We start from the raw sequence: 25,493 nt of genomic DNA, 5'->3' as shown, positions 1-25,493 counted from the left end.
ATATTTTTTTATATGGCTCTTGATGAGTAAAATCTATTTTACCCAAATAATTCTACACAATATTAATTGGTTTCATTCTCCAAGAAGCTTTAACAAAACATAATGGAACTGGCATTTTCAGAAGATATGAAAATAAACGTAACTAATAAAAGCTTTTGTTGCTATACGGGTAATAAATATATACAGGGGGTCCTCGACTTACGACGTTAATCCGTCGCGTCGTAAACCGGTTTTCGGTGTAAGTCGGAACATACGAACATACCGTACGTAAATAACATACTGTAAGCACTTATTCCATCCTAACACCTATCCTCCTCGGTCCCGAGCCGCGTAACCGTGTATTCTTCCGCCGCGCACACCAAACACGAAGTTCACGTTACGACGTTTACGACGCAAAACCACTTACGTCGAAACACGGCTTTATACAGTAAATGGGAGATGTGTCGTAACCACGAAACATCGTAACTCGGGACTGACGTAACCCGAGGACCTCCTGTACACTGAAATACTGTAAGAGACCACCATTCACTCACTTAGATCACCAAATATCAGAGATATTTATAACAAATAATGAAAGAAAACTCTGCTTGTGTTCACCGAAGAATGAAATGTCTGTCCCAGAGCCCACATCACTTACATGTATTTGGTATAACATGGTCCATGAGAAGTGGATAAGACCTTTAGAGTGAAATCCCTGAAGGTTTAGTGAAAAATCATAAAGTGGTTCTCTTTAAAAGCTCTAATACAGGCTGAGGGGGAACGTGATGAAGACTAAAACATCTAATTTTATGTTTAGAAGCTTTTACGTAATTTTCTGCCATTTTCACTGTGGCAAAAAAACAAAAAAAACAGAATAACTCATACTTAAAAGACGTTTTCAGGGGAAATTAAGCGTGTTTTTTTGTTCTAATATGAATGTTACTTATGCTCATATACATAATTATGTGAGTATGTGCAAGTGTGTGTGAATTCCCCTTTTGGAACACTGGGAGTACAGTACAGGGAGGGAGTCAAATACGAGAGAGAGAGTGTAAGAGTAAAAGAGAATGAGGGAAGAGAAGAAAACAACGTCATAAAATAAGATTACAGTGCAGTCAAACGGGCTTGTACACCAGCCGAGGGTCTAGCCTTTAACAGTACAGAATGTATAAGGCTGGAATGGCTAATGAAAAAGGAGCAATGAGGCAGAGAGGATTGGGGCACCCTAATTTTACCCTGCCCTCGCTATTGTGATTCACTGGTGCAGCAAGATCCTTTTTTATAAAAGACTTTCCTTCTGATCCATGAAGAGGCACGCCAAGGCCCCCATGAAGAGCAAACACCCTTGTCGTCTGAGGCATTTTGTGGGAAAGCCCAGTAAGAAGCTCCGCCTCTTTCACGCTCGCTCTTCTCCCGTGAACCTTTCAGTGTTTGGTAGCTCTTATAAGGGAGGCTAAAACAGTGGATCTGACACCGTACCCCCGTACCAGGCTCCAAGTGCTCATAAGAAATGGGAATACTTGTGCAACCAGCAGATAATGGCTCCCAGACAGACGGCATGATAGTTTGACAGCGAGTTAACATATATAGCTCATTGTAGCTCAAAGCTTACCCAAGCATAATTTATATTATCATTACGTAAGGTTTAGTACAGCCAAGCTATAAAAGCCTTAATTATTTCAGTGCACTTTCAGAAAAATGGAAAAAAGATGTTCAAATGAAATGTCCCACTACTCCGACCGCAAATCAAAAATAGACCACAGTACTCAAAATATCATGTTAAACCTGAAAACATAGTTTCACCCCGTCTCAGTGTACGTTCCCTTTATCGAACTTCAGATCAGAACCTGGCCTTTAAAAGGCCCCTATATGCTGCTTTATCAGCACCTTCTATTAATACCTCACAGTTCTGAGGAAAATCAGTACAGCATGTTCCAAACAGTGCAAGCCTGACCACAGCCCACTCGCTTTATATGTAGGAAAAGGTTTGTGCATCGCGGTCTGTGCTGCAAATGTAAGATTACATTATAAGATAAACTGACACACAAACACACACTTAGAAAATGTTTACCATGCACACAGAGACTGAACTGCTAAAATTCCAGTGAAAAACATAATGCAGGGTGTGTATACTTATATGGGTCAGAGGTCACATTGAGTTGTACAGTCTTCTAGGGTGAGGCAAGAAGAGAGAAGGAAGAAAAAGAGAAAAACAGCATATGGAAATATGATAAAAATGAGAACAACCGCGACCAAATTCACAGCACCAGAAAAGATAAAGGAGAAAAATTTTAATCAGTTAAAAAAAAAGTGTGTGGTTTCCTGCTACAGCGCTGCAGAGGTGACATTGCGAGTGGGAATGTGAATGTGTGGGTGTGTTTGTGTGTGTGTGTGTGTAGGCAGTGGTGGCACACTTCACACCAGGCTAACCCTGGCAGCCAGTCAATTCGGGGCTTTGCCAAAATGCACACGAGCACTTCTTGGGGCTTCCAGGTTACACAACTGTGTAACCTGGACAGAGAGGGGAGGAGGTGACAGACAAAGAAGAAAAAGAGGATGTGTCCTAATTATAATGGTTTTACAGTGTATCCATCTGCAGCAGCATGTGTGTTTATTAATAATGGTCCTGTAATGAGTGTGAAGTGGTCCACTTACTGAACTCTGTTCTGAACACAAAGCTAAAGTGTATCCGGAGTTGCTGTACGTGTGAACGCGACCGCCCGCAACATTCGTCCTGGACCTTACCGGACCTTATACTCCTAGAGCCTCAGTAAATGTCCCGGGGAAACTCAGAGAACAGCATGAGTTTCTCCTGAAAATGTCAGAAAATGTCTCTTACTAGAGCCATTATAAAATTACATGCAGGATAAGTAGATCATATCCACACAGAGAACTTACTGAAATCCCTTCGTAAGGCTTTCTTCATCTGTAGTTTGATAATTGAATAGAAAATGCCTCAAATGGTTTTAAAAATCAAAGTCAGGGCATGGCTTTGCCTTTGATGCATAATGGCTATTTTTATGGCTATAAACACAGTTCAAATTCTTGCCTGTTATTGACACTTAAAGCACAACCTCTAATAATAAAAAAATAATAAATAAATAAAAGCTTTAAAAGCTGGCACGAGTTAACTACACAAGTCAATATACATATGGGAAGCACATTAAAGTAATGCAGTAATGGATGTTACTGGTAAGTAAATGTAAGGGAAATCTTATGGACAGTAATGCATTCCTAGAAGAGGAGGAGCACCAATACCTTAGAGAACGAACCTTGCCTTCTCGTCTCTTTACCACAGTATGAAGCAAATAGCCGCACTCTCTCAATAAGTAAACAAAGGTTTACTCGCGTATTGGCAGAATTCAGAATGATGCTTGGATCTCATCTCATAATCATAATGAGCAACTAACAATCACATTGTTCCCAAAATCAATTCAGAGCCCAGCTACACACTGTTACTCTTTAAAATGGATCATGAAGCAATTCAAGTAAATTGTGGCCAACCAAAGAAAGTGATACTAAAGAACAGATTCCATCTGCTGCTGATTGTGTATTTACCTAGTACGCTAATGCTGGGTAGACTGTGCTTAACAGAGCCTATGATAATGCTCCTAATTATGCAGTTTAACCAAAACATACCTATAACTTGCTCACTCTGAACCTGAAAACTGAATGTATTTCTGTGCCTCACCTGTTCTCAGTTACAGGTGAATATATCCACAAAGAAAAAAAAACATGCAGTGTGTTCCAGGACTAACTAGTGCCTCTTTAATAGCCTCCCGCTCCACATGGTTTTACTGAATTGAAATCAAAGCGTTGGCTGAAGCGAAAGAATGCCGAGATATGACCAAATGGATGTGTATAATTTGATCTGTAGCTCCAGAACAGAAACAGAGGAGTTGAGATCCAAAAATAAACTCTTTGCCTTGGCTTAAAAGCTTCCACATGACTGACCACGCGATCAGCACACATTTACGATTATCATTACAAACGCTTTTACATGCTGCTTCTGCATATTACAAACGGTACGATAGTTCCTCTACCAGAAGACCAACTGCCATTTTATAACCAAGCACAACTCATGAGCTTTCAAAAGAGGGGTCTTCTGTCTACTGCTTGACCCTATTCTTCATCTTGATATTAATATGATTCTGAAAATGTCATAATGTCCTCATTACAGGAACTACCGGCTAGTGAAAAATCACCTGTTTAAGTGGGTTATAAAGCTACGCTTATGCTCCAGAATGTCAGTCCGCCTGTCTGTGCTCAGGACTTTGTTCAGGCTAATTCCTGTCCCTAGATTTAATTCTGTCATCCTGAGCAAAAGCAGTACTCAGCTAAATAACAAAAACAAGGAAATTTAATCTTGCTCCAAAATCAAATGGAATGCTTATTCTCCTCCAAGCGGCGCCATTAATTCAGTTGTTTTAGGTATTATCATCCTCTGCGTGCTTTATGTTTTAATCTGAACAGATCTTAAAACCTGTTTTGCATTCAATTTATCTCTCTAATCAGAGTGATATAAAGCTATTTATTCTACAGAGAGAGAGAGAGAGAGAGAGAGTTCCTACACACATAGCTCTATACTCCCACGGCCATCATTTACACCAGAAGGGTCAACAGAGGTCACACCACTCATGCAAATGACATGCCAAGAGTGATCTCCACCAACCTGTTTGAGTGAGACCTAACCTGAACCCTCGACACACACACACACAAACACAAATCATTCAAAATGCTCCACAATCAAAGTGTTAAACTTCTCAGCCAACAGACTCCATTTTCAATTGTGACTAACGGCACAGACTCTGAAAAGATGAGGCACATCAGATTTAAACTTGACGCAGACAGAAGAACACATTCTGATGTCCATTTTAAATGGTGCTTTGTCATTGATTATCCTGTTTTTTACAAGTTGTTTAGACTACAATATCAAACTGCAATCAAATCCACAATGGCACGGTGGTGCAGCAGGTAGTGTTGCAGTCACTAGGTTGTGGGTTCGATTCCCGCTCCGGGTGACTGTCTGTGAGGAGTGTGGTGTGTTCTCCCTGTGTCTGCGTGGGTTTCCTACGGGTGACTGTCTGTGAGGAGTGTGGTGTGTTCTCTGTGTCTGCGTGGGTTTCCTCCGGGTGACTGTCTGTGAGGAGTGTGGTGTGTTCTCCCTGTGTCTGCGTGTTTTTCCTCCGGTTTCCTCCCACAGTCCAAAAACACGTGTTGGTAGGTGGATTGGAGACTGAAAAGTGTCCGTAGGTGTGAGTGTGTGAGTGAATGTGTGAGTGTGTGTTGCCCTGTGAAGGACTGGCACCCCCTCCAGGGTGTATTCCCGCCTTGTGCCCAATGATTCCAGGTAGGCTCTGGACCCACCGTGACCCTGAATATATAAAATACATATATTTTATGAAAATATAATGTTTGGTTCACTCTGCTAACTACAGTGCTGGGTCAACATTTGGACTGCGGTCTGCCAGTTGCTGACCCTTGGATAAGAAAGATTCTAGTCATTCCTGTCCTTTGTAAAGCAGTTTAAAATGACCGTCAGTCTCATTCACACAAAATGATGCAGAATCCTGCATCAGTAATATATGCATTCATGCAACTCTGATTGCGCTTAGAATTACATTGGAAACAAAGTTCATAACCTAAAGTCAAAATCTTGATTGTGAATGAGGTGATGACGCCAAACAAAACAAAAAAAAAAGGGTTTCATTGTGATTCGAAAGGGAATAACAGAACCCCGCAATATCACACAGAGTATTGTGAATAATTTGGAACAGAAAACGGAATATGGTGCATAAATAATGAATGAGGTTAAATGATGTCCAAGATAATCACTGAAGAAATTAGACAGACAACTGCGTAATCAGCTAAAATCCAAACAGGTCCTTGTTACTAAAGAGTTTAAAGCTTGTTGTCAGGCAAAAACCTTGCATCTCCAAAATCACCAGGAAACCCCCTCTACCTGCTAACTTATCAGCAGGCATCTTCATTAGCTCTTCTAACCGCCTCCCTGCCTGAGGGCAACCCTTGATGTCCCCCGCGGTGTCTCTGACACTCCTGCTGAGTAACAGTGAACAACTTCCTCCTGACATGGAAAAATTAACATTGCTCCAGCAGAAGGGACAGGTTGCCAAAGAGGCTCCACAGAGGCCCTCACAATGACAACCCCATCAACTGCAGCAGCTGCTACCACAAACTGTACACCACATTTCATATTTCCAGAACATGTATATGGAAGAGAGAGAGAGAGAGAGAGAGGTGTCCATAATGAAGATGACAAAGAAGAATTACTGAATTACTTCACGCAAACTCTCCAGGCTTAGCATAAATGAAATGGCAACAAAAAGAGGGCATATACTTCCAGACAAATTCAACAGTCAGAAAAAGATGGATCCTAAGACTTTCACTGCATCTGAGGCCAGTCTCGACAGGAAGTCAAGCTGCATGTCTAAAGGAGCAATCTAGATCGAGGAAACAGTCAAAGCTAAATCACTGCTGCCTCTCACAGCATTGCTAAAGCAGTATATTCTCCTTGAGAAGTGCCCAGTCCGGAGCGGAGCTCCTGTGATCCCGCCCTCCGAGGTCCTGCCTGTGTCCCACCCTCTGTCCAATCATTTTACAGTCCACAAACAGTGTCTCGTAGCCATGAAATAACCAAGTGAACATAGTTAGTGTTATATTTATACCAGCCCAAAAAGCCCCATAGCCCTTCTAAAAATCTCCATGACCAGAGAGGAAATGAGAGGAAAATGAGAGGAAATATTGGCCCTGAGTTTGAAAAGTGGAGGAAGGCAAGCGGCAACACAGAACAGAGCCAGAGCAGGCTAATTCTCTCCTGAACTGTTAACAGCAAATCATTTCTGAAAAAATATAGAAGTACAGATGCCTATGAATAGATTAAAAGGAGTAGGCCATAGGTTGTGTGTTTTATATAAAGAAAGTGAGGCATAGCGACGTTTGAAAGGTGCTAGGACTGTGTTTTGTGTTTTATATGAAGAAGGTGTTTATATGCGTGTTTCTCCGTGGTGTGTGTTTTAAACAAATTAAAGAGTAGGAATTGTGTTTGAAAAGCCTCACATATTCACCTAATTAAGGTGGAATGGGGAAATCAAGCTTGGTAGTACACAGCAAATATAAGCATTTCACTGGTAAGTAGATGTTTTAGTGACATGATGGGCACTTGGTTGTGTGTTTTAAACGGATAAAATGGGAAATAAGAAGTGTTTCAAAGCGAGTTTTGTTCTAGCTTTAGCTTCGCATAGCTGCTTAAGGTGGAAATGAGTATTCAATAAGAATCTAGAGATCAAAGCAAATAAGACTCTAAACAGACCCATTTAAGGTGGTACTAAATGCTTGAATACAAAAATTTTGATTAATTAGTTGAATGATGCAATTGGTTTGTGTGATTTAAATCGATAAAGTGGAATAACAGTTGCTTCAAACAGTTTCAAAATCTATAGCGCTAACTCCAGATCTTAAGGTGGAATTCAAGAACCTGGCAAATAAAGACATGTAAACGAACACAAGTAAGGTGGAACAAAATGTTTGACAAAAAAATTGTGGATAAGATCTGCCTCCTAAACAACACTTATGTCTAGTCCAAATATTTCAAGAGGATTTGTTTTCTTGAAATGATGAACACTTTCCTGTGTAAATGTGTTGATTATGGCACATTTCTTCTTAGCCATTACGGCCCAAACTCTTAAACTGGTCTCTTGCTTGTTCCTCAAACTGACAACCTTCTCGAGCTTCAATTCTGAGGAGGAGGGGGAGGAGGCAGGCCCCTCTCTCCACTGTTACTAATACGGTTTCGAAACTGTAATATAGTACAGATTTTAAACGTTTGGTGTCAATATTACAGATTGCTCCTTTAAGGGTAAAGCCTTCCTACTGCCCCACAAACACAAGACACTCTCTAAAAATGAACATCAGTGTTTTTCTAGTCAAGAATAGTTTAACTTAAAGCCCCTTCAGTGAACGTTAGTTTCGTACAAAGTGGCGCAGACTGAAAAACAACACAAATCTGAGCTGAAGAAGGTGCATTGTATACAGTGAAAAATTGGATAATACCAAGTAAATCCTCACAAATGTGTGTGTGGAGGTAGTTTCCTTTTTGTGCATGTTGCTAGACATCCAAACATTAATGGATTACAAATGGAACTGCAAATACATAGTCTATTATGCAAATCCCAAGGATAAATAAGTGTTCCACTTGTATGTGTAAATACCAACACATTTTTCTTCATATGGATATCAAATAAGAACATCACAACAATCTTCTCTGTAAATTCTACATGTCACACAGTTCAGCAAGGGTTAATTACAGGTGAAATTACAAAGAGCATCTCCTCCAAGCGTTCATCTTTCACTGAGCGTGTGACATAGGCGGAGGCAAGCAGTTAATCCAGTGTTGACACAAATACCTTGCTGAAAAAAATGAGTGAGTGTTACAAAAGAATAAAAACTCGATGACGTAATCAAGCCCTACTCTATTATAAAACACAACAATCACATCCCCAGAAAACACCACACAGAGAACTCTGACCACTTCGGTCTGCGGTAAACCATGGCGTGTTAGTCACTTTTCAAAAGTCATTTTACTTTTCTGCTCCCTTCTTTCCTCTTTTCATCTTTTGAATGTCCTTTACTCATAATTAGACAGCATGAAGTCACCTTTCTTTTCAGTTCTCTCCCATTATAACCCAGCACTCTAGCTTCCTTCCGCAGTCTTCACACACAAACGTGATAATGAGCTTTCTGATCACAACATGGATTCTCCCAAGAAACCTCTCATTAAAATCTGAACGGCGCAAAATGAAATGACAGTTTCACAAAATGCCTTGAGTGCACGTGCCTTTCAACATTTCATTTAGAACAATTTCAAATATCAATGAGGGCTACAGCTAGCCAGCACGATAATGAAATTATTTCTAAGGGAGTGCTCAAATGTCCATCAGAAAAATTAATACGTCTCACATTAATGTCAAGGTTCAGCTCTCCCATTATCTCACAGTGGTGCTGGAATAATGAAGGCTGTGGCATGGTTTAGGTTTGGTGACACCGGCAATACTGTGGAAGAACAGCAGCCAGGTACATAGCCAGTGAGCCCCCATGAATTTCACATTGTGAAGTAGGGCTGAGCGGTATATCGATATATAAATATATATCAGAATAGAACAGAGCGGGATATAGAGTGAGGCTATATCATTTGTATCGATATTTGAAGTTTTTACGTTTCTCTAAGCCTTGTACAGAGCCATTCATTTCTCTCACTATGAACCTGTGCTCTGCTCAAAGCCCCGCTTCCACCTGCGTTTTCTCACTCTGTCTCACACAAACATAGGCGAGTAACACAGAGCATGAAGATGAGTTAGTCTACAAAAAGAACAGCGGTTCGGTTATATGGAAATGGTTTGGATTTGACCGGTCCAATGAGGACCAGAAACAGACTATCTGAAGGGAATGCTGAAAGGAGGTAGTATTAAAATGCAGGGGGTACTCCCAGTATATTTCACCACTTACAACAGCAGCACAAACCTCTGCACGAAGAAGCTGTCTATGAGGTGCTTCTGCTACTGTTCTGAAGCATTCACGTCCCAGTACAGTTCCCCTAAACCAGTTCAGACAGCATTGCAGGCTTCGATAGCTAACGCTGTGCCTTACGAAAAGCAAAGTACGAAGTGGCGTGGTTTTACTAAAGCGGTAGCTTACTACAGAGCAAAGGGTATGCTCCCCCTCTCAACAGTAGAGAAAAAGAGCTCCAGAAGGCTGATTAAAACTCTTGACCCACGACAATCATTTGCCCAATCGCTGCCTAACGTGTACATTTAAGTCACACAGACCCTTTCCAACCGCCTCACAAGAGTAAAACGTTTTGCCTTGACGAAAGATACATGGTCAAGTCGCACCTTTGAGCCATATTTGAGGATAACGATCCGTTTTATTGAAAATTGGGATTAAAAGTGAGTGTCTGTAGACGAGCCATTTCCCAGAAAACCACACTGGGAGCACATAAGCCTTTATACTGTTCTTAAAATCACTTTATTACAGATGCTGTAAGTCTGCAAATTTATAGTGATTTATCATATTCTTCAGTCTGTATTTTGATAAATAAAATGTTTTTCTGGCATCTTGTTTAGATTTGCAACTGATTTTTCTTTTCTTTTTTTCAATAGATGGAGAAAACTAAAGACATCCAATGAAAACCTTTGTCTTAAACATATTGAAACACAGACATTTGATTTTCAATTGAATATTGAGAGATGAGGTTGAGATAACGTAATACTGAATGTTTTGTTTATAAATCATTTTTTCACAACATAAATAATATCGTATCGTATATCACCATTCAGCTAAAATATATCGAGATATGATTTTCTGTCCATATCGCCCAGCCCTACTGTGAAGCATCACCACCTTTTACACAGATGAATAATGTCTAATTAACACAGACCAATAATGACTTTCATATTTCCATGAGACATTCTGGTATTTACTTCGACAAACTCCATGGAAACTGAAACTATGACTACTGTTTCAGTCATTTTTTTTTTCTCCCCCTCCACAAAGTCTCCCATGTCTGACTGATAATTTCCTCTTTGCCAGACAACCGCTCAAATTCTGCAACCTCCCCTCTGACTATCACACTCCAGCCAAGCCTGCCCAAAGAGCTGTCAGGGGGAGTGTCCTCTCTGCTGGCAGAGTGATAGATGACGCTGGATTTTGGTTCTGGAGAAAAGCTGCATGACACTGGAAAGCTGCCAAGCTGAGCTAAAAAAACGGAGTCTTCACCTGTTGCGGCATCAATCCAAACTCATGTGTAGCATTCAGCTGTCAGGATGAAATACAGAGAGTGTCCTCTGCATGAACTGAAGAGATATAAATGCTTGTGGAGAGACATGAATAATAATAATACAAAAAACATACTGTCCTTATTATTATTTAATTAATCTATCAATTAGGCATCTATTGATAAGCTCCACATTCAATACCTACATTCAAAAAAGGCCATTATGTGCCTGGATTGACACCATAGAGAAGCATATTTTTACAAAATCATTAAAACACTAATCAAATTAATTAAGCACAATATTCCAAAATCAGGAAAAGTCAATCTTTTTAAAATAGACTCTTTCTAAGCTGGTGAGAGAAAGTACAGTACTGCAGCTTAGTGTTTAAGAACCATGTGTATAGTGGGGGTAGAGTCACTTGGTCAAAGTTGACCAAAGACTTCAGGCAACCGGATTGCCCCTAAAAGGCTTACTGAAATAATCCTATAGCTAAGTTTTACAGGGCCAGCCCAAAGGACTTAAGTGGTCCGTCTCAGCACAACAGACCAATACGTCTATACTGAACATGTGGCTTTCAATAATCACATCGCTTATGCATTTCATTATGTAACTTAAATTAATATGCTCAAATCAACTGCCTGACATCACTAAAATTATCACCTTAACTGACCATAATGAACAGCTGCTTGTATAAATAATACAAAAAAAATACAATCCTTCCTCCTTGGTTTCTTATCAGCTAGGGATGGGCGGTATCAACATTTTTCATATCGTCATACTCTCTCAAAATATTATCTCGGTATACGGTATTACCGTGGGGAGGGGGTGGTCTGTCAGGCTGCGCTCAGCCTTATATCTGTGAGCACAAAGTCGAGTGAATTTAACTAAACACAGCCTGACAGTACACACCGACACACGTGTTGACGATAAAAACCTGTTTCTACGAGCAAATTCCGGTTACTGTTGCTGTTTAGAAGCACAGCTGGTGCTAACTGACACTTGGTTTAGCACACCACAGCAGATTATTGAGCGAACGGAGGCTCAAAACATATTTACAGGATAAAGCCATATACCTGTGAGCACGAAGGATTTTCTGAATATTTTGTCTGTTGACAGCCATCTTCCTCTCTCTTTTAACCCAAACTTAGCGCTAAACTTCCAGCTGCGGTGGGCTACTGGGCTTGTGCTTTTCTCCACCCGTTTTCAGACCGTGACATCAGCAGTCATTGATCTCCCAAAGCGCTCCCTCCCTGTGGCCCTCCTGCATGGACATGAACATTTTAGATGCATTCTTAAAGACACAGAGCAGAAATCTGACACCACACAGACACCATACATACCGCCCTCATTCTAAAATACAGTATACGCTATTACCGTTACACCGCCCAATCCTAATATCAGCACAAACTGTGTAAACTCTACATTTCCTGAAGATTTAATTAGAAAATATGTTAAAGGATTCAAATCTGATGACATTCAGCCCCTTGCTGATTCCAGTGATGTCTGATGTTCTTTTTTTGATGGAACAAATGGAACAGAAAAGGTCATCCGTGGCAGCTGTTTGAGACAGGATCCGGATGACGAACGCTGTCAGCACTGATGAGAGACGTCGAACCTTCGCGCAGACCACCTGTACGGTGTACTGCGAAACTGAAATCGAAGCCAAAAGGCGAAACGATATCTTGCGAACTTTCACATTTTGATCTTGTCACTGAATATCAAGTGCTACTGTATATCTCTGGGCACCAATACTGTAGGAGGTGTCGATGTACTGCCATTGAATTAAATGAGAACGGAGCGATCATATAGGCAGGCTGCATTTTAATGTTTGAACTAAATTATTTTGACAACACATCAACTCAAATATGTAGCAAAGTGAAACCTGCCAGGTCTGTAACCCTATTAGATTTTTAAAAATCCTGGGAGAGGACAGAATACATCTTGGTTCTTAGTTACCTACAGTATGTAGCAATGTGAAGGGGAGATCTAGATTACTGTCAGATGAGAAGGGAAGGCCATGTATCAAGTTAAACTATGTGGGTCACTTGAATGGATGCTGGATCCTCCCACACTGACACAAGACACCACTGCTGGAAACTCATCCATGTGTTTTTTCTTTGCCCTGAGGTTCTGCCGTTTTCATTGAAAAGTAAAAGGCTCCAACTCATTAGTCGGTGTGTGTCTTGCACCAGCACCCTAGTACTCTCCAATCGCTTTACCATATGAATTATTGTTTGGCTCTTTTCCTTGCACTTTGAACTATGTATATAATGTTAAACGCAGGTGCAAAAATACATTGATTACACCATGTGCCAAAACTGCTCATGAAATTAAAAGGGAGAGTTCCCGAGCACATACTTGTGCCTTTGTTTCATTAATCCTAACCATCAACTGTGTAAACACTTCACTGCTCTAGCAGCATGAAATATGCAGGAATATGTACAAGCACAACTTACTTAGCCTTGCTTTGACATATAAATATCAACTCTGAAAGAACTGAAAAGGAGACCTCCAAGGTTTCACACCAACCTAATTCTCTATCCTCAGTTCAGCATGCAGGTCAGAGATGTTCTCCAGTTAAAGTGCCTTCTGTGTACAGACGTTTAACACTTGAAGGGCGCAGAAGGGCTTTAAGTACAAAGATTTGTGATTATCTCCTCATTCGATCTAATGCAGTGGTTCTCAAACTTTTTCTATCATTCCCCACCTCAGACGAAAGGGAATTTCTGCACCCAATCACCACCAAAAATAGGGTAGTAAAATACACATACAATAAATACAGGAAACTGGCCTAAATAAACTGTGCTTCATTCTGTGCAAAAATGAGCAAAAGCAGGTGTAAGGGCGTAGGGGTGAGTTTGATATCGGTGGGGGACATATATGCTGAGTCAAAGCCCACCCCATACCCAAAATATTGGGTAGCTATAAGCTTTTTCCTATGTAGATAAGACAGTAACTGCATTTATAATGATGTGGATCATCATTTGATTAACATTAACGTTAGAGAGTGGGGCTGTGTCCCTTTTTTTTTCCCCCCATACTGTTCAGTGCAGCAGTGTGCAGTTTTGCACACGGCCAGAGACTAACGTTAACTTGCTGCATGTTTAGAGCGCTTTCTCATAACCTAAACACAGCTAAAATTAACGTTAACTGACTCTCAGATCCTCCTGTGCTTCCCTCACAGTTATACACAAGCCGCTTTTGATAACTGTAATTAGCCGTCATTGTTAACTGTCGTGCTCTCGTTACTGACCTCGAGCCAGAGCTGGTAAAAAGTAACTTTATAAACCAGACTCTGACAGTGAAGCGGCGGCCAGTGAAGCTGATGATTGCAGCAGCTTTATATTTGAACAGGTGCCTTAACGAAGGCTGAAAGAAGACCCACCCTGTGTCTGACTCGCAGCCAAAACACGTTAATCTCAGTGGCGCATTTTCAAAATAAAATTTTGCGGATAAAAACATTAAAAACATATTTTGGTTCCAGGCAAGCTACGTTCTTCTGGGGTCCTATCTAATGCCCTTTTTTATGTATTTTAATGAATCCATTGTTAGTGAGAGTGCTTTTTACTGAGTATATTTTATAGGCAAAACAGAAAGGCATTAATAAAGACAGGCTCATTAATAAAGCAATGCTCATTTCTTTAGATTCCTTGCGCCCCACCTGACATATCTACACGCCCACACTTTGAGAAACACTGTTCTAATGAATCACTATGGATAATTTAAGGGTCTTGAATACACGTTCACAAAGATTTTCATGATGCAACTCACACTCTGTTGTATGGCCTTGCATTTGATATACTTGTTCATCCTTTTGCAAGCCTGCGGACATGCATCTGTCAAACACGACCCACGAACCTGGGTTAAATCCCACAGTTTCTGAACATCGTGCCATTACCTTGGTTAGTTCCAAGCTAAACGCTTTACCTTACTATGTGTATTATGGGTGGTGAATGGAAAACACCTTGTCACCGGAATAAAATCAACACCATTATCTCATGCCTTTGTTTGGCCAGTAAAAAGTTTCAAGCTCTCTGACTGTTTTTCAGCTTCGCCCCTTTCACAATCAAAATTTAGCTAAGAGCAGAGAGTGATATCTTCAATGTGTCCAGCCACATTCAGATTACAAGAAATATAAGAAAAAGGAGAAGGGGAAAACTGAGAATAGACTAGGGTGCAGGTCATTGAAATTCCTCTTCCATTGTGTGTGGTGGGGCTGAGATTCAGCAGCCCATGAGTGAGGGAGTGGCCAAAGGGAGCGAGAGAATGAGGCTGTGCTGACAACTGAGGCCAAAGCTTTTTCAAAATATTTAGCCTAATCTAGATCAAAGTGACCCTGCACTTTCTGAGCCATTCATGTGCAATCCCCTCATTCTAATCTGTATGCTTGGATGACACTAAACTTTACAACAGATAATAAAAATGTCATATGCCTTGGACACAAGGTAGAAGTTTAAAAATGAGCAGCAGGACATGATTCAGGGAATCCAAATGACCTCAGAGCTCAACCTGAAACTGCCTCCAGATGGAAGTTCTTCTCCCACAGACTCAAAAACATCTTCACGCGCCATGAACCGCAGAACAAATGCATACTCTTGAAAAACACACATACGTTCATATACACACAAACGAAGCTGCCACAGATGGCCACCTAATAACATCTCGTGAATTTATGAACATGCAGCACATTTCTCAAGTCCAAAAGGGAAAAGAGTCCTTGCAGGGTACCATTTGCCTCTGTTGTCATAACAGCAAAGTAAAAGAGCAGAGCTGGAGAAACATCACACACATCCACCTTGAGGGATGGTAGGTGTTCCCAACACAAAGGCAGTTAATCAAAATTAAAATATATAGGTAGGAAAACATTCATAAGTTACAGGTTTGTTGGTTAGAGCTGTGTTCTTTTAAACTTACCTCGCTTGCTTGAAATGCCTAAGCACAAAAGAAATCGCCTTTAGATACCTTTACTTCACACACTCCTTAGCATAGTAAAAGCCCTTTAGGAACACAAGCTATAGTAAAAGCACTCACACAAAATCTGGCCGGCGTTAAGGCTGATCTGCTGGGGTAGAATCCAAAATGAGGCCCATCCACACAGCCTGCATGCCAAGTCAAATAGCTCTCCCCTCTCGCCTCTCTGCAGGAACCAGTAAGTGTTGGACACCATTTAGACACTGCTCTCAGATAAAGGAATGCTGCTCTGATGCATGACCTATTTTTTTCCCCAATCCTTTTCTCTCACTCTGCTGGCTGAAGTCGGAAAAGAGGATCTCTGGCTCTTCTTTTTCTCGCAAGGCTGGGTGCCTACAACTGCTATCCAACTCTCCAACAATTTCAAAGAGCCTTATATGAAAGCATTGCTTTGTTGAACATAATGCACAAAAGAATTTTTTTTTTTTTAGATTAAACAATGCACAATGGTACAACTACATGTTGAGTCCTATGCATTTGCTTTGAGTATATATCTGATTACTGCCTTGCTTATTTTAGCGGTGGAGATTTCCATGTACAACAGTTAATGTCCAGGTTGAGAACTGTACAGAGGAAATCGGGATTCTGAGCAACATGTGGAATCCTTCCATATTCAAACTTGCTGCCAATTCCTCAAAGACCCAAGGACTCGTATCCTGCGATTTCTGATCTAGTGAATAGAAGACAGATGTTGAGATGTCATCTCAGCTTAACAAATACAACAATATGACAGGACTGTAAAGGGTATGCTATAAGCAGGAGAACATAAATTCTATAATAAAATCCAAACTTTATTGTCTTAAAAACCTTAAAATATAAAATACAGGAGTCCCTAATAAAAAATAAAAAATAATCTCAAAAACAACATTTGATTTTGTGGACTGTGTAATATGAAACATAATCCTAGTAATGCTTTTTGGAATAAATCATTTGGATCAAGTACGGACCCACCCAATACTCTGGATAAAGCCTAGCCGAACATGTCAATATTAATCAATGCTACAAGCAGGCTAAGAGATGTGTCTACAGCAGATACTAATGTGACCCAAAGGAGCTTCTAAAGAGGGGTAAGTAGCCCCACAGTCTTTTTTTGTGTGTGTGTGTCTTGCACCAAGCATCTCCTAATGGATGGTTCAGTTCAGTCTTCATAAAGCTCCTTAGCTAATGCTGCCTCTCCAGCCTGTGGCATCAGATTTCCCTGAGCTATCCACAACATGGATCTCTCTGAGACAGGCTCTGCACCCAAACACCCCCACAGAGTCTACCTGTGAACCACACTCTAAAACACACCCAAGGGCCTCATCCAGTTCACTACCGGTACTCCAACACTTGTAATAAAGCGAGAGTGAAAGAAAGTACTAACATTCAGGCTCTCACTTTCACACAGCCCCAAGTCTTACTAAGAAATGCCTTTCAGTTAAGAGAACGTTTACTCAAGAAAACTGAGTATCAGTAATGAGAGAGAAACAAAAGCATTCATTTTTAAAGTATTTCTCTAGCACATTTTAAGTGACATACATGGCTAACAACTGAGCATTCACATTCTTTCAAAAGCCTTTAAAGAAACCACAACTTGCCATCCTGTCATTTATATCTCTTTCATCTGACACAGAGTGCAAGACAAGTTCAGCCGTTACCAGACACACTTTACAAGTAGCTCTGGTTTAAACAACCTTTAGCTGTATTATGATAAACCTGTTATTAAACTATAATCAAAAATTCTGAATTCCATACATGCATTAGGACGGTTTAAAAAATGTATGCTGTAATAGCAGGGGCTTCGCGTATTTTCACCAAGTATTTTTAAAACGAGCATGAATCCAAGTTGAAAGGCAAAGTTAAAAAACAGAACATGGTCTATTTTTAAAAAATAGCAACTTTGGGTTTTTAAAACTGCAGTAGTTTGTCCAGTCTGAATGAAAAGCAATGACGATCATTCTCAAACCTAGCCATAAACGATAATAGGAGCAGCTTTCCTGCCTCGATTCTTTACAAAGAAACTATAGGCTTTTATTCATAATCAAGTACATTCGGCACAGTGGCACATTAGGTAGTGTCGCAGTCACACGGCTCACACAGTGTGGTGTGTTCTCCCCGTGTCCGTGAGGGTTTCCTCCGGGTGCTTTGGTTTCCTCCCACGATCAAAAAACACATGTTGGTAGGTGGATTGGTGACTCGAAAATGTCCATAGGTGTGAGTGTAAGAATGAATGTGTCAGTGTGTGTCACCCTGTGAAGGAATGGTGCCCCCTCCAGGGCTCCGGACCCACCGCGACCCTGAATTGGATAAGCAGTTTCAGACAATGAATGAATGAAATTACACTAAACTACAAAACTGTGAGCGGCTCGAAAATCTGTTGACCATCTTTAACTGCTGGGAAACAGTCAACAGTTGTTGACTGTGGTTAGACATGATCCAAAGAACAAACCCTGACAGACTTAGCCAGAAAGCGAGCGCAGCAGGTGTGTTAGAGACTAGATAGCAATCTGGACAAGCAGACAAATGAAGGTAAATTCAGCAGAATCAACAAACAGAAGTGTTGTTGGTGAGGTTCCTGTTCCTTCTATGCGGGCCCCTCACAGAGCTGGTAGGGTGGCTATAATCTAAAAGCTGTGATCTTCCCCAGCCTTCATTATGAAATGTGACCTCCATGCTCAGACCCTTCCTCATATCTCACACCCGCCACCTCTTCACAGGCATGGAGAGCCAAGGCCCATCCATCGGCCTTTATTGGCTGTTATGTGTGATTCATTTTAACAGCTGCTGACAGCTCTGGCACTGACTCTAGGAATTGCTCAAGAAATGTACACAGAGTTCGACAATGCTGGAGCCATACGGCACTTTTAATTGCGGTCAAATCAAGTGCTATGTGGCAATATTTCTTCTGCTTTTTCTCTTTGGTCTGTTTGTTCTAACATTTTTCCTGTGCCATAGGTTAGAGATAAAAGTAGCAATGCTCTCCTGACAGCCTGCATGCAATCAGTGCTGGTTCAGGCAGCTTGTTCTTTGACTGAAAGCGCTAGCTATTTCTAGCCCTTTTGACATTTATTGTACTAGCTGCACTTGCTCAAAAAATCTCCATTCAGAAATTTTGCAAGAATGAATTCCTCCATCTTTCTTTTCTATACTCAGTCAAGATATACAGCAAACATAAGAGGAAAGACTCTGTGAAAATTAATAAGTTGTAACAGGCAGAAAAGAAGAGAGCATTAAGCATTATTAGGTACAGTAGGAAAAGCTTAATCTGGAATTAAAATTATAATGCTGGGGTTCTTAATCCCCTCATTGTGCTGTCTAATTACACACATACGCACAACTGCCCACTAAAAATATTGACACACATGCTCTCAATTCCCAACTTAAATGAGGGGAAAAAAACATTTCTAATGAAATACCATAGAGTGCTAATGCGTATAGGCCACACCAGCAGCTTGTATATGAAGGTACTCAGCAATACAAACAAGTCTCTGGCATGAGGGTGAGCCTGAGTTTCTAAAGTGTAACAAAAAGACAATCATAAAGAAGCAGTGCACGCTACGGATGCCAAACTCTCAGCAGCTGGAATAAGCCCATTTGAATTCTTGAAGTATACAGGTTCACACAAAGAAGTCTAGTAAAAAGGACTGTTCACAGTGAAAGCTGAGTGAGGATTCTTTCAATGACCAAAGGTTTCCAGCCAGGTCATGCCATAGCCATTTACTCCAATGAAAATGTGCGCCCTTATTTTCCTAAATGTAGCTTCATCTGAGAAAGTCTAAATGCACTATGAGAGAGAGAGAGAAAGAGAGAGAGAGAAACCCTTACTGCTCTCCTTCACCACAAATCATACAATAGCCATCTAAAAGCCTTTACTTTAAGAGCTCATTATTTTTTTCTACACCAAGACAAATGATGTCTCCATTACCGCAAAGGCTTTTGATTTCCTGCCAACTCTGTAATCATCCATTTCAGTGAACATTATCTACAGAAGTTATTACTAAAGATAATATTCCAAATGCTTGAAATGTATTAAAGTGTCTAGAAAACTATTAGTACAATGAATCAATTAGCTATGTGGCTATTTTATAAATCTGCTATGATCCGCTTCAGTCCAAAAAGACAGTTAGAATTCATTAAAAAAATTCTGAAAATTCTACTAGTAAACGACTTAATATTTGCATTCCAAGCTGAAATCATCTGGTTTAAAAAAAGCAACAGAACTAAAAAAATATTCCTCTGTACTATAACACACACTACTTAAAGAAAAAAAAAGAAAGGCTTCTAAAATTTCAAAGCAATCGACACCCTTTCTGACTTCTTCGGAAGACTTCATGCTTTGGGACCTTTACATTGTATTGCTTTCAAAAGTGTCACATGCTGCATGTTACTGCAAAATCTATAACTGGTGAGAGTCAAACATAACATTCATAGTTCACTCGCGCACACAAATTATGCAGGAGACAACAGCAGCTCTTCCAAGGACAACCTACCGCTCAGCGTCCTCCCTGCAAAATACCAAACCTGACCACTTTTATTTTCATTTCTCTAACATTCGGGCACCAATAAGACATGTCAGCTCCCCCAAACGTGCCTTATTCCCACGTTAACTTCTCAGCCTCACAATGGTAGAAAAGAAGCCAGCAAAGTGGGAGCCAGAGAAGCAACGGGGAGGAAACCATCGAGCCTGGCCACAAAGCAGCTCTGACTTTTAGAGCTCTTAATAAGTGTGAAGTGTGGCTACATAAAACAGCCTCTCAGTTCCCAATTTCAAAAAAGGCTGCTTTATGTATTATTATATTCCTGAGCATGCTTAGCGCTCTCTGGTTTACACATGTGTGTGTATGAGAATGTGTGGGTCCACAGGGAGTGTGGAGGGGGGCTATCTCAACAGGCCAGATCACAGCTCAAGGCGTCCGCTGGTTCTCATCAACATGGAAACCACAGCCATGCTGGAATAACTGCCCAACAGAGGCCAAGGGGAAAGAGGATTTCAGAAAAAAAGCTCAGTACAAATGAAAATGAGGAATTCCGGAATCTTGGCACTGTAACAGGGAAGGATGAGCAAATCCCCCTTTTCTATGAAGGTCTTGGATACAAGCTGTAAAGAGCAGGCCGTCAGACGTAGGTTGTGTGCGCATGTGTGAGAGCAGACATGGCGGCGTTATCTCGGCAGGCCCAGGACGATGGCGGCTGATGCTCAGAAGCAATCAAACTGCATGCTGATAAATTCCATCCTGTTGCACAGGACAGCAGCTGGGCTTATCAGCAGCAAAGCTGTACTGCCCACCACAAAGGTTTTAAACTATTTCAAAGTTCAGCCCCAGCACCTGTCATTATGCATTCCCCCTCTGCCGGTAACACAGCCAGGGAGCGAGGTTAGACAGCCTTTTTTGCTGCTTGGCAATGAATTATGTAACAGGTCATACATCAAAAGAAAAGTAGCACCTCTGGTGCTAAAACAGCAATTATGTTAAAACACATCTACAGAAATCTTGAGTGCTATAAAGCTACATACTGTAGGCAAACTTAAATGAGCTCATCTGCCCTGCTGTCTCTCGAGTCCAACCCTGATTATGACAACCGGTGCTAAATAAAAGCGCTGTTTAGACAGGGAGGAACAACAACATGAGAGTGTTTAACCTCCTGCCCTGAACGCTGGAGTTTTTACACACCATCTCCTGAGCCATGAACATTTCTTGTTGACACTAATTGGTGAAGCTGCAAATTAGCAAGAAAAGTGAATATATTAAACAATGATTACAATCTCAAATTTCAATATTTTAATTGTTTTACCTGGTCAAAACATCTGGTGCTATACTAACACACATTTATCTGTCACAAGAGTGCAATGAAGTTCTATGATAAGGTCGATCCCTTGTGGACTTCCTGCACACACTGCATTATCTTTAAAATATAATACGATCTAGACATGTAGCTGAATGCTGAAGTTCATTTTTAATAAACTGTGTTTTCAGTCAAACTTGATACGTATAAATGCTAGATGTAAATAGATACGAACATATAGTCAAACAACACTAAGCCAAAAGAATATATAAAGCATAGCTATTATTAACTGGTGTGACATTAACAATGTATTTATTGCCAATAAATCATGTGAGGCAAAATAAAGGATCTGTAAGTATATACAGTCTTATAGTGGAGTGACTAGATTGTGATACGCATGTTTCTATGTCACATTTCAGTGTCATTTTTGTTTACACCACCAAACTATTTTTTTTTAAATGCTATGTGTGAACTTACAAGAAAATCTGAAAAGTAGGTCTACTGAAACTAAGGTATGTGTCACTATCACGCTCCAAATCTGAAGAACACAACCACAGAATGGCGCTTAATCAGACTGTCTCTCTCTTAACACAATGTAAAAGCTCATGTATAACAATGAACAGATATGCGCTTTAAAAAGTAATTAAATGCACTGTGCCTCTACTGTATCAAAATTAGTCACTGAACCAATTCAAGCCAGCACTATAGACTACATATTATTTAAATATGTAGTCACATTTAGCTGAAAATCCATTAATTATGCAAAAGGAAAGCCACAAATTAAGCATGTTAACATTGCAAGCGAAGCCTATCCACGTCATTGGGAGGAACAACAAGGCAACTTAGGTTACCCATCATGCTCTTCAGAGAGCTCTGACATCACAGCTGTGAGGACGGGGCTCAGGACATCCATGCAGCTCAGCTTATATAACTGAACTGTTTTTCACATAGCCACAGAGCTCAGCGCTGTTGCCCCATATAGCCCGAGTTGTGGTACAGCAGGCTGCTAGGAGAGGGGCCAGGGGAGGTCACTTCCCCCCTATTAAAGCCCCACTTCCCCCCAATTACAGGTCAAGTAAGGCTAACTTCGGAACAAGACCGTAACCCATCTCCCTGTCTCTAATGTCTGCCATTTGTGAACTCTAGTGCTAAAACAATTGTGAACCATGACTGGAACAGACAGTCATACCAAAGTGGCAGCTGTGAACATGAATCTTTTTCTTTGGGAAACCTCATCAGCTACTCTATGATTTGCATGTATTTTGCAACTGCTATATATATATATATATATATATATATATATATATATATATATATATATCAATTTGGTTGCTGCTAATGTAGCAACATTATTCCTGGGAAAAGCATCTGAATGAATGTCAGCTATAGCACAACACACCCTAGCAAATGTTCAATCGGAAATATCCTATATAATGCGTTTAAGCTTTACAATACTTGTATTCACCACAAACTCACTTACCTGTGCTTGATCCAAGCTCTCTACAGTACTCTCAACAAGTTTACAAGCCTTAGCGCATGCTGAGCTTTACTGTGTGCCTTAAATGAGTGTATGTGAAAGAAAGCTAAAATGCCCAATTTAAATGTTGTGACAACAGGTATCAATATTGGACTGAAATCAGACAAAAACGCTGGGCTGCAAAGTGAAGGGAATAAAATAAAATGAATAAATCAGATCTCATAATAAATCTAGCCTCACACAAACTATGTGATGTTACGTTGGCAGATGTGTATTTCATTTCTTGTTCAGTAATAGAGCAGTTTGAGCACGATTAAAATCAAATAAAAAATGATTAGCAAAATAATAGACAAAACGTAAACAAAAGAAACTAGGGCTGAACAGTTTGGGTAAAACATCTAATTGCTGTTTTTCTGACCAATATTCTGACTGTGATTTAAATTGTAATTATATTCTAAAAACACAGGGTCCAGCCTTGTTTTTCTAAACAAAACACCAAAAAGATCACATTTTAATTTTGAAAACTGGATGCAGATTGACAGATTTTCATTTAGTTGTGGTTGTTGTCATTTATACAGCACGCTCTCTCATTGCCTCTGGTCAGTGTATGTCAATCTTGACAATGTAGGCAAGAATCAAATGTTAAACTCTTGTGATCTGAGAACTGCAATCTTTCAAATTGCAATTTCAATATAAAAAAAGATTTCTCACAGCTTTAACCAGTACTCAAGCGTTCAGTGTCAGAATTAATCTCAGTACAATATAAGAAACTTTTAAACGAGCATTGTGTGATGTACCAATTACTAGAACACACCCAGAAATTCCCCTAAATACCCGGTAAAGTGTATTTGACAACGTGGAATACAGATCTCCACAAATACGTCTATGGCAATGTGAATTCAAGCTAAAATTTCCTTAAATGACAGTTAGTCTAAAACGTGTGTAAATGAGTAAACTGAGGTGCAGTGTGGATGACAACTTGCGAATGGTAATATGTCCTCAAAGGGATGGTTGGCCAAGCTATCTATATTGATAAATGAGTTTTGCTGTGTGGTGATGTGAAGACAGACTACAGTGTCCTTGAATGTATGAATGCTAAAGTGGCAACATAACCATGAGCTAAAAAATCCATAGAAATTAGAGTTGGGCTAACGGCTTGTACAGTTACCTGAGTAGGGCCTTTTTATACACCCTGCAAGTCTCTACAGCTGCCTTAAGAATGCCACTGAACTGAAAGGGTAATGTAACGTTTGTCTGTTATTAACCTCCTTAGAAACTAATGGACGCTTGTGTGTGTTTGTGGTGAAAGTGAGTATTAATGGCTGTCTTGCTAGCAAGCTGGCTAACTACATTAATCGTTGCTCCTGCTGTTACTGTTGTTGCTGATCTGTCAAACCGCGCTGGGACTCGGGCAAAAGAACTCGACGTTCCACCTTAATTGGTGCAGCAGTTCCATCCTGCTGCCCGAGGCGCTAGAATGGAACTGATGCACTATTTAAGGTGGAATGGAGCATTCTAATGAGAAGTCAAGTTCAACTCTGGCGCTCAGTGGAGTTAGCTAGCTTGTTGTGGTGGTTGTAAAAGCCTCATGAAATGTCTAAAAGAAAGCCATGGTGTGTGTGTGAAAGGGAAAATTACGAAATTCGTCGACTCACCTAGTGTTTTGTCTGTTTTCTTTCAAACAAGCGAGGGCTCTTTTTGAGCCAGAGGTCGGTTGAAAGCCGTATCCAGTGCAAGTGTGGATGCCACCAGCACACCACTACACACCACACATACACACACAGCTAATGCCTCAACATTACACACGATAAAAGAAACGCGCAGCTCCTACTTTGGGTCACCAACGACTTCGCTCGGAGCTCGCTTGCTTCGGCGAGGTGCGAAAAGTGCATGAATATCAACAGAAACACACTACTACACACTCACTCACTCACTCACACTCTCTCTCTCCCTCTCTCTCAAGTCGCTCCTCCCTTCGCCTCATGGACAGTAACGCTGCAGCCTGGCCCCATATTAAATACAATGCTATAAAAACCCGTCTACTGCTCTCTACAGGACTGACACTGTAACAGGGCTAGGAAACCACCATAACCCAACGCACACAATACGGCTGGTTCCCCGTTTTATTTACAGTCACGTTTATTGTATCACTCTCGCCTGTATCTGTCTTGTAACTCTCGAGTCAACGATGTTAAACTCTTGACACCAAAGGTTGCCCCATTTGGTCATTTAGATATCTGCGGTATGTTTTTAACCCACCGGTTGTCGTACAAGCCCCGCCTCCCCTACGCTAGGATTGGCCAGTAATACCCACTATCTGTACTCTGATTGGCTCATTTTTTTCTACTAACATAGAATGGGCCAATAGTAGCTCACAGTACAGGACGACGCCCGAAAACAGGTAGAGGGAAAAACCGTTAAAAGTACATTAAGTTCTCTTGCTAAAAATGAGGAGTTTATTTCCTAAACCAGCTGTGTGTCGTATCAATAGTGGTGTTTTTCGGGAAGAAAAT

General features: G+C 40.6%; 1 protein-coding gene across 1 annotated transcript in view; it reads right to left on the bottom strand.

The window, feature by feature from the left end:
- The window catches only part of thrab (thyroid hormone receptor alpha b), a 126,525-nt gene extending 101,432 nt beyond the window's left edge, over positions 1-25,093 (bottom strand). Inside the window, exon 1 of the mRNA XM_066662904.1 lies at positions 24,636-25,093. The gene's annotated coding sequence lies outside the window, so the exon portion shown is untranslated. The remainder of the gene's footprint in view (positions 1-24,635) is intronic.
- Between the last annotated feature and the right edge of the window lie 400 nt (positions 25,094-25,493).

Source organism: Hoplias malabaricus, chromosome 3 (genome assembly GCF_029633855.1).
Source record: "Hoplias malabaricus isolate fHopMal1 chromosome 3, fHopMal1.hap1, whole genome shotgun sequence".
Taxonomy (NCBI): Eukaryota; Metazoa; Chordata; class Actinopteri; order Characiformes; family Erythrinidae; genus Hoplias; species Hoplias malabaricus.
This window is presented reverse-complemented; position numbering and strand designations above follow the sequence as displayed.